This window comes from Lygodium microphyllum, chromosome 16 (assembly GCF_053477565.2).
Source record: "Lygodium microphyllum isolate KBCC chromosome 16, Lygodium_microphyllum_v1.1.10, whole genome shotgun sequence".
In the NCBI taxonomy this organism is placed as follows: Eukaryota; Viridiplantae; Streptophyta; class Polypodiopsida; order Schizaeales; family Lygodiaceae; genus Lygodium; species Lygodium microphyllum.
Window position 1 is genome coordinate 34,915,708 of NC_141150.1, and position 10,172 is coordinate 34,925,879.

Genomic DNA, 10,172 nt, shown 5'->3' on the forward strand with positions numbered 1-10,172 from the left:
CCTTTTTTAGCACTCTTCTATAACTACCATAGAAAAACAAGGTAGCATCTTTATACTTCATTTCCTTATGAATTTTTGGATGCGGAATTAGTTTTTGTCTTATAACAGCTACACTTTTAATAGGTTCTTAATAAGTCAAAATATCAACTAAGCTAGCTCTTACTGTATCCTCCTTCAAACATGAGATTAGTTTATCATCCTCTTTGTAAAATAAATGGAGCAGATCTAGCACATTTGAAAACAAAATCCATCAACATACACCGTAAAATCTCCTAAACTACTAATGCAAACATGGAGTGGCATGGAAAACAATGAAAAGTGCCTCATTATTACAAAATAAGCATATCATTAGTGGATTTGGAAGGCTATAGTGCTTTGACTCGGGGCTCGAGTTGGCTAATTTAAAAGGTCAAAACTTTTGCTCTTTTTTTTTTTCGTAATTCCTTGAAGGAGAAATATTTCATTGGTTTGGTTGAATAGCAATTAGCTTTTAATCAACATGAGTGATAATGATCAGTGGGTTGAGTACACATTTATGAGCTATCTCCTTATATTTGGATGCACCCTATCTATGAAATCCGTGTGATTAATTGCCTTCAAAATCCAATATTAAAATTCCCTTGCTTGCGGACTTCTCACTTTGCTGGTTTGGCACAAGGAGGTAAATGATTCATGTGGAAACACAATATACATATGGCTGTCATAATTTAAGTAGCATTCTTCTACTGTGGCAGTGCTCGAGGCTTTGCAGAATCCATAAAAAACGTCTGTATGTTGCTTTCATCCATAGAGAGCAGACTTGTATCCCACTTTGGAGGAGCATCGTCGTCGTCGTCGTCGTCGATAGTGACCCAATACGCACTTTTCTTGGTAAGCATAGTCAGCAAGCCCCACTTGTTTGAGGCAGCTCCGAAAGCTATTCTCCACATCCTTACGAAACCTCATGCTTGCTTCGATAGCTTGTATCTTATCCGTCGCATTCATGAGTGCACTGGCGACGGCGGTGTCGCATTTGGTGCGCACAAATGCGCAAGGTTTCCCATAAGAAAGAGCCGCCTTCAGGATCTCCAAATCGACTTCCAAGAAGCAATCGCCAGTGAGGATGAGGATGGCATCAAAAGCGTAGATCAGCTTCTTGTCAGAGAAGTAAGTGGCTGCGGGATGAGACTTTGTGCCAGCACCAGGAAAATCCCAGAACACCACGTGAGGCGCCTTCGGGTGGGGGTAGCTCTTCACTACTTGCGTGCATTCTATTTGTCCAACGGGCGCCGCACCTACCATTAAAGCAGGTGGCGGTGCAGGAGGCGGCGGTGGGGGTGGTGGAGGAGGTGTGACGTTTAAAGGTCGGCTAGATGGGCGCGCAAAGAATCTTTGGAGGAGGAAGCCCACGACTGGTATGAAAAGAGAAAGCCCAGCACCCATTTCAAGATATTGTTAATTAAGAGACCTATGAAACAACAACGCGCGTGAGCAACGTGTAAGGCTCTCTCTCTCTCTCTCTCTCTCTCTCTCTCTCTCTCTCTCAGAGGCGCTGTCTCTCACACATGGTTGAAGTCACGAACGTTGCAGCAAACCCACTGCGTGCAACAAGGCGAGAGAATACACAAACAACCTAATTCTACGGATGGCGGATGTGGGGAGAGAGAGAGAGAGAGAGAGAGAACGGGGGTAGGTGGGTAATGTTCTCCTTCCGGTCACCTTTTATACGTCCAAAGAGAGAGGGCCATGTTCTCCTTAATCCCATACAAATTTGTTATCATTTAAAGTATTTGGATGAATTGCATATACACATATAACAAATGAGGCTAGAGTTGGATGTGAAATCAAAATGGTGCATTGGTATATACATCTACCTCTATGACACGCTAACTAATTTGCTACTAGAGGGTGATGTATTTATAATCATTGCCAGGAGAGGGTAAGAGTGAGGGTGTGGATTACTATTTAACGAGATGTACTAGGCTTATAGCATGATTGTCATAAATTGTTTCTACTAGCAGATTAAACAATGCAAGAGGATGGTTGAATCTTAGAAACAGTAGTGGGAATTAGAGGCCTTTCAATACTCTCATATAGTACTTGAGATCAAGCTTTGTTTAGATTGAGTTCAGATAAAATGTATCTCTCGCCCGTATTCGTGTATTCAAGCTATTGGCCATGAGAGCATTTTGGAAGCTTTGAGAGTTGGAGAGGGTGTTGATTAGTCCTAGGTCGATGTCATCTAATCATCATTCAGATATATATTTTTTGAGACATAGTTTTATACATTGAGATGTACTTTGACACTTATTGACACTTATGCACATCCACTTTGATATAAGATATTATGAATACCTATTCACGAGAGTCTTTAGATGCATTCAGAGAGATCAAAGTTTAAGGGCTCATGCTTTATCTAGAGCTTTAGGAGGTGAAAGCAATGGAAGACAACAAATTTTATTTCATTGTTAGAACATATGCTTGATGATTTGATGTACTGGGCTTGAGTAGAGTTGATTTGAGGGCTAATAGCTAGGAGTTTTTCTATGAATTATGTGTTTTTGAGTTCACAGGAGCTGACAACAAATATAGTCCACAGTTTTCCTAGCTTCTCTTCTTGTATTTCAACCAAGCTTCTTTTGTCTCCTCTTTCATGTCTTTCCATGCCTTCCAGAGACTCCACCTTTGTAGCCAACACACCCATCCTTCCAACATTATGGTGAACCTGACATGAAATCAATCGAGGTGAGGGCTTGGTTAGGGTAGGCTACATGGACACAAATGGGATCTCTCTACAAGGTGTATATGGAACTAAGTTCACATCTAATTGAGTTTGGGGATATAGATCTAGAATTCAAGAGGTACCTCTTGGATACTTGACAACATGAGTACTATGAAAAGACTTGGTTTGCATAAGAAAATTCTCCTTAACTAATATTAAGCTCCACTTAAACATGAGTACTATGAAAATCATTGAAGTATACTTGACAACAATTGAGATTGATTTAAAAAAAGGTGTGAACATTACATTTCTAATGTATTCTGATTATGTTGGAGAGAGAGAGGGAGAGAGAGAGAGAGAGAGAATGTGTGTGTGTGTGTGTGTGACAGAGTGAGTTAATTTAGTAAATCTATTACATTTGATAGCATTGAATAGGCTCATTTATGAGATTATCTTAAGTTTTGCACAATCATGAAAATGTTCAAGTCTCATTAAAGAAGGATAACATGCATGCACATGCATATTTAATCATCCACATGCAAAGAAATGAAGGATGGAAATCATGTGCATGTGTGTGTCTTATGTTTAAAAGTTTTATGCGTTGCAAAGATCAAGCTTCTCACCTAAGTTGTACATTTGCCAACTCGTATAAAACATATCTCTCTTGCAATACATACCATGTGCATGCACGATTTTTATAAATGAAAGTGCATGCAAATGCATGATTATTGAGATATCAAACATAAACCATGCATGGAATATGAATAGATGGATATGCAAGAATTGAATTGACAAGTGTGTGTCTTAATAGTTTTGCATGTTTCTTATGTTACCATAATAAAATCTCCATATTACCTACTACATCACACTACAGTTGTATAGCTCCTCATCTTTGCATTGCAAAACTATGTTTGATGCTAACAATGGCTACAATGAAAGCTTATTCCATCATTGCCTATACATGAAATAGTGTGTTCTAGATGAAAAACATGCGAGAGGAGATTCAGACATAAGCTACATTAATGACTCTCCTATACTTGGCAACATAGGTTGAGGCACAACACACTAGCATAACATGCTTGCAACAAGTGTTAACTTCTTAGCTTGGTTATATAAACATTACTATTTTCTATGACTTAAAAAATATATGTTTGCTTTGCTATAGAGACACTTATTTTACTTTTCTAGCATTATATACATTGATCTAGTAAAATTAAAATACTTGTTTAAATCCAAAACTTCCTACATGGTAACTAGAAAAAAGCTATACATTTACTAAGTAAGAGTCATTTTACTAGTTATAGCTTCATTTCTATGTAGTAAAAGATGCGGGACTTTTTACTATCTAGTCTTGTGTCTAAAGTTCCTTGTGAAATAATGCCAATCTTTTCCTGTGTGATGGTTGTGAGGAGGGTGCTCATACATATTGTTTGTGTCCTCCTTCCTAAGCAATTATAATGGGCCACCTTTATGAATATTGGTGGTTGGCATCTCTGCTTAAAGTGATCATGAGCAATAGAGAAATAAATCAGTGCTCCTTTTATGGAAATCACAGTGTTTCTAGGAAGGGAACTGGTAGCAAAATTTTGGAGATATAATAGAGTTTGTGAGTTTAGATAGTAGTGTAGACTGTTCAAGTAAAAGAAAGCAAAAATAGAGACCTCTAAAATCCATTCCCAAAGAAATGAAGGATGGAAATCATGTGCATCTGTGTGTCTTGTGTTTAAAAGTTTTATGCGTTGCAAAGATCAAGCTTCTCACCTAAGTTGTACATTTGCCAATTTGTATATCTCTCTTGCAATACATACCATGTGCATGCACAATTTTTATAAATGAAAGTGCATGCAAATGCATGATTATTGAGATATCAAACATAAATCATGCATGGAATATGAATAGATGGATATGCAAGAATTGAATTGACAAGTGTGTGTCTTAATAGTTTTGCATGTTTCTTATGTTACCATAATAAAATCTCCATATTACCTACTACATCACACTACAGTTGTATAGCTCCTCATCTTTGCATTGCAAAACTATGTTTGATGCTAACAATGGCTACAATGAAAGCTTATTCCATCATTGTCTATACATGAAATAGTGTGTTCTAGATGAAAACAATGGCTACAATGAAAGCTTATTCCATCATTGCCTATACATGAAATAGTGTGTTCTAGATGAAAAACATGTGAGAGGAGATTCAGACATAAGCTACACTAATGACTCTCCTATACGTGGCAACATAGGTTGAGGCACAACACACTAGCATGACATGCTTGCAATAAGTGTTAACTTCTTAGCTTGCTTATATAAACATTACTATTTTCTATCACTTAAAAAATATATGTTTGCTTTGCTATAGAGACACTTATTTTACTTTTCTAGCATTACATACATTTATCTAGTAAAATTAAAATACTTGTTTAAATCCAAAACTTCCTACATGGTAACTAGAAAAAAGCTATACATTTACTAAGTAAGAGTCATTTTACTAGTTATAGCTTCATTTCTATGTAGTAAAAGATGCAGGACTTTTTACTATCTAGTCTTGTGTATAAAGTTCCTTGTGAAATGATGCCAATCTTTTCCTGTGTGATGGTTGTGAGGAGGGTGCTCATACATATTGTTTGTTTCTTTCTTCCTAAGCAATTATAGTTGGCCACCTTTATGAATTTTGGTGGTTGGCATCTCTGCTTAATGTGATCATGAGCAATAGAGAAATAAACCAATGCTCCTTTTATGGAAATCAAGGTGTTTCTAGGAAGGGAACTGGCATCAAAATTTTGGAGAGATAATAGAGTTTGTGAGTTTAGATAGTAGCGGAGACTCTTCAGGTAAAAGAAAGTGAAAATAGAGACCTCTAAAATCCATTCCCAACTATAGAGTGCCATCGTCGCCGCATGCATGAATGTGAGGAAGGCGGGCTGCTTCTGACATCAGGGGGCCAAATGCAATCAAATTAGGAGGAAGAACAAGGCTTGGAAGCCACTTCAGAGCATTAATCAAATAGTGTAAGAGAGGAGGAATACTATTCTTGTCAAATAGAAGATGCCCACAGACAGAAGAGCAACAAGCTTGCAATTCAAGGAAGGTGCTCCATAGCCAAGAAATTTATAAGGAGTAGTCCAAATGTCAATCCCCGTCCCATATAGATTGCTTCCAAAAAGTAATTTTGGAGCTTGATACCAATGCGCAAGCACTTGATGGGTAAATTGACAATCATGACCACCAAACATGCATGCAAGGTCAAAGTCTCCAAGTTCTAGTTCTTCCTTTGAGCCATTAAGCAGGACTTGATATCAAGAGTAGAGAAAAAAATGTTGCAGACATGTATAACTACTTCCAGATCATTCAATAATTTAAAAAACGCTATATTAGGAAATTTGGAAATTCTCATATAGTTTGGGAATTCCCAATATAGTTAATATTTGGTCACATGATCAAAGTGGAGTCTACAATAATTACTATAGATGTTGTCTTTCCAAGTCTCACTTTGAAGCATTGGTTAAGATTTAGCCACATGGCCAAATCTTTACCCCTTATTTGAAAGTGGGACTTGGGAGATTCCCAAATTCTCTAATATGGTGTTGAAAGGAGTTTTATTTTTTGCATTAGCTCTCATGGCATTCCATGCTGAACTATAAGACTAAAAAGCTAAGATGCAACCATTGATTTAGGATGGACTGAAATGCGCCTAGAGCTCTAGAAAAGGAGAGAAAAATATTATGCCAATTAAGGAAGCAGGGAATATTATGTTTCATCACTCTTGAATAGAGGAGGATTTAGTTTCATAGTTTAAGTAATAACAATCCCTAAAAGCTTCCCAAAGATCTATGGATTTAATTAGCCAAAATTTACATTTTGAATCTTATCATGGAATCCAAAGAGTGAGTACTCATGACTTAACTAAAGACTGAGAGAATCTACCAAACCAAACATGTCAATAGAAGATGCTTGAACTACATAAATTAATCATATGCCATACATGCCATCTCCACTTCCTCTTATCTTGTTTGCATATATATATGAGTCTATTGAGTGTGTATCCTATCCATACTTCCTATTCCATGTAATTGTTATGAGTAGAATGAGCCAACTCAATATGATCTATGCCACTAGGAAATCTTGTACATCCACCTTGAGATAAGATATTTTGAATACCCAGTCACACTAATCTTTAGATGCATTCAAAGATGTCAAATTTAGGGTGCTTGTACTTTATTCAGATCTTTAGGAGTTGAAAACGTAAGACACTAAATTCTATTTCATTGTCATGATTTGATGTGAGTTTGAGTAGAGTTGATTTGAGGGCTAATAGCTAGGAGTTTCTCTACGAGTTGTGTATTTTTGAGTTTGCAAGAGCTGATAACGAATATAATCCGAAAGTCCTAGCTTCTTTTCTTGTATTTCAATAGAGCTTCTTCTCTCTCTCCTCTTTCCTATTTTGTTGTGACTTCCAAATACTCTATGTCTTTGTGGTCAACATGACCATCCTTTTGACATGGAACATCATCAGATGTCCCCTTTCTTGTAATAACATTTATCATATGTTGCATGACAAACAAATGCTCAAATTTTTCATCATTGTGTCTTGAAGATAATAATTTTCTTATTGCAACTTGCCATTGCAAATGGCATCATTCTTATCAAAAAAATGGGCTACAATATGACCTATCTTTCCACAATAATAGTAGATATACTATAATAGCTAGAACATTTGTTTTGCAATCTATCTCTAATAGCTGCTAATGCATTTGCAATGCTCCTCACCTTCAAAACATACTTATTTATAGTCATATTTCATTTATTCAAAGCATTCAACTATTGCTTGAGTTGAATCTTTCGTGCCTTTGTATTTATTGAAAACATACTCTCAAAGATTATCCAAGTTGCATGTGAATTTTTTATATTTTTGATATTTTCCAATATAGTATTATCAATGACTACAAATAAGAAATATATTATCTTTTTGTCTTTTGTATTCCATTCTTTCCATGTCTCTTATTCTTCTACATTCAAAGGATTACTTAGTTTTGGTTTATTTTCTACCCCTAAAACAAACTCATAATGGCCTTTTCCAATAAGAAAATTTATTACACAGAACTTACATTATGGGTAGTTGTTCTTTTCTAGCTTCATAATAATTAAATTTCCATGGTTTCAGTTATTATAGCACAATTAAGTACCAAACATCAAGCAAAAATTTTTCAACCCTTCACAAGATGTGCATAGTAATGAACCAGGTACTGCTTTTTATTGATGACTGGCTAATAATACATACAATCAGCAACTTGTTTGCAGATAAACCTCATATGACACCAATCAAACACCAATATATGGTAATCCCATTGGAAGACAACCTGATCAACCCAATCTGCCTATTTTGGAAAAGAAAGAGCCATCTAATTTAAAAAATATATTTCATCCATTTACCAGTTCAGAAGATGGCAAAGCGATGGTTTGATCCATATGTGGTAAGGTTTGTTTTCCACAATGCTACCTATGCATTAAATGAGATGGATGGGATAGCTCTAAGGATTCCTCTGATGGGGCTGGAAAACGTATCAAGCTCTTTAAAGGTAGGGAGTCCTCAACATATGAGTTGAAGGAGTTGGATATTGAGCATGAACATGAGAATATGGAAGAAGAAGAAGAGGTAGAAGATGAAGACATTGATATGGCAGAGGATACTTCTTCTGACATCGCAAATCCATAAGACATTAGAACATGCTGGAGGATGTGCGGGTTAAGAGGGGGTGAATGTCGTGCCACTACACAAACACAGTATGAAAAACTCTAGAGTGCATCGTCATTTGGTTTTCTTATTGATCTAGAGAATCAATACCATATTAGTCATTAGCATTAGTGTCTGTAGTGTGGATGGTTCAAAAATACTAGATTTTTGGACAAGTTTAGTCTATTTCTGATATTTTGGATAATATTTCTTGTAAATATCCAAAAATTTTAGACAACTTCTAGAATAGGATGATATGTGAAAAAAAGCAAGTGGCTTTTAGCCATTTTTGGAGGGATTTTATGCAAAAGGAAGGATGGACGAAATCGTGTGACGTGCGATCGCAGTTTACAGGTAGCAAACAACACTCCGAACTGGGCGAAGTCTTATACATAAGTAAAAATATGCTCAATATTTATATAATTCGTACACTTTTAAAATATTGACTTAGTACACACCATGTAATGTGCGATAGAACTTTTGCCCCACGCTTCCACCGTGTTCTCGTAGAAGCTAAGCACAACATCAATAAACTCTTGCTTACCTTAATTATCAAACACCTTCTTTAGAAGCAAGGGAGCCAATTTATTGAGACTAATCCAAACCTTGGCTTTGGCCAACATTGTTTTACCTCTATTACGTTGGTCGGAAACCCTAGAATGCAACTTTTTTTACCCATCGTAATAGTGCGGCCTACGAACTGTGGCATTCCCTTTCTTATTGATGGGTACTAAAAGGAACTTACTAGCTTTTGCTCTTACAAAACAAGGCTTCTTTGGCATGTTATTAATTTTTTTAAATCTCTTCTTATCTTTTTCACTCATTACTTGATGTTTCTATAGCCCAATTTCTAACAGCATTTTCTCCACATTCCTATATGTTGCAATGGCTTCTTCTTCTAGTTGCACCCTATAAGCAAAGAAAATATGAGTTCTAGTTGCACCCTATAAGCAAAGAAAATATACTCATACACAATTTTCTCTATGATTCTAACAAAAATATACAATGAATAAATAAGAACATGATCTAATGGAATATTGAAGATGGGATTCCAAGTGGGATCTTCTTTATCACATGTAGTGCAACACTTGTCACCCTTGACCAAATCTTCTTCATGTCCTTTCCTTCCACCCTCTCTGTTAACAAGAAATATAGGTATGGATGCTTTGCATTTGTACCATTGGATATTCCACATATGCATTTCAAATTTTTGAAGTCTCCTTCAAGATGTCATTCCACCAAGTATTGAACATACCCTTCCAACTCAAAGAATCTCGCCATGTTCCTATGATGGATGATGTTTGGAATGCATGTGTGTCAAAATAACAATTATAGTACCTCAAATGTTTCCTTCGGGACCTCAAATATAGTGAGCCACCACATATGGTGCATATTTCTCTTTAGCACATGACGAAACCTAGCCTTCACACCCTTAAAAATTTTTAACTTATTGTACTAATACTAGACATGTCACAAATGGATTGTGCATCTATAACTAAGAACTCATTCTTTCAATGTGGACTCAATCACCTTCTCCTTCACAACCTTGAACTTTGGATTACTCATAGCATTTTCCAATGTACTTGCATTTAATAATCTTCTAATAGATGATATAATGTCCCCCACACCTAGGTTTTCATTTTGAGCTTTCTTGCATGCTTCAATATGTCACTTCCACTAGCCGCTATTCACAATTAACTCATTGATTGGCTTCTTCTTTCATTTGCACTCGTGCAT

At 36.3% G+C, this 10,172-nt stretch overlaps 1 pseudogene; it reads right to left on the bottom strand.

Moving 5' to 3' along the window:
- Positions 1-336: 336 nt before the first annotated feature.
- Positions 337-1,853, bottom strand: LOC148022693 (uncharacterized; annotated as a pseudogene).
- Between the last annotated feature and the right edge of the window lie 8,319 nt (positions 1,854-10,172).